Source organism: Gavialis gangeticus, unplaced genomic scaffold (assembly GCF_001723915.1).
Source record: "Gavialis gangeticus isolate Ggan-Ray unplaced genomic scaffold, GavGan_comp1, whole genome shotgun sequence".
NCBI lineage: Eukaryota > Metazoa > Chordata > Crocodylia > Gavialidae > Gavialis > Gavialis gangeticus.
The window spans coordinates 8397575-8398255 of NW_017729020.1; positions in this window are offsets into that span (position 1 = coordinate 8397575).

Genomic DNA, 681 nt, shown 5'->3' on the forward strand with positions numbered 1-681 from the left:
AAGCTGGTCTCCTGGGCAAGTTCTTGGTTTTTTGTGCCCTGCTGCCTCTTTTGTTGCCGTGGCCCGAGGTGCCGAGTCAAGAGGAGCAGCTGATGGCTGCTCATCCAGTAGTGCCGGGTAGCCTTGTGGGGAGAGGGCTGGCTGAGAGGCTTGGTACCTTGGGTTCAAGTCCCACCCTGGCATGGTGAGTAGGTGGCTCTGGGTGAGCTGGTCTCTGAGACAAGTTCTTTACTGCTGGGGCCCCTGACTCTTTCATTGCTGCGGCCAGAGGTGCCGAGTCAAGAGGTGCAGCCGACAGGCCCCTGTCAGGAGAGCTGGCTGGCCTGGTGGGTATGGCCCTGGCTTGAGACACTGGTGGCATGGGTTCTCCTCCTGTGTGTGGCTGGTCCTGGCTGAGTGATCCTGAGTGAGCAACTGACCTGTGGGCCTGGTGCCCCCTGGCAGTGCTGGTTGGGGGCACAGCAGGTGGGGTTGGTTCTACACTTCTGCTCAGCAAGCCTTGGGCTACTGTGCAGGTACCCACTGGTAGGTGGGTGCCTGGTTTAGGTGTCCACAGGTGCCAAAACCAGACACCCCTGGGGCCCCTGACTCTTTCATTGCTGCAGCCAACAGGCCCCTCCAAAGGTGCCTGTTGGAGGTCACCCAGGGGTGTCTGGTTTTGGCACTCCCAGTCAGCTTTCT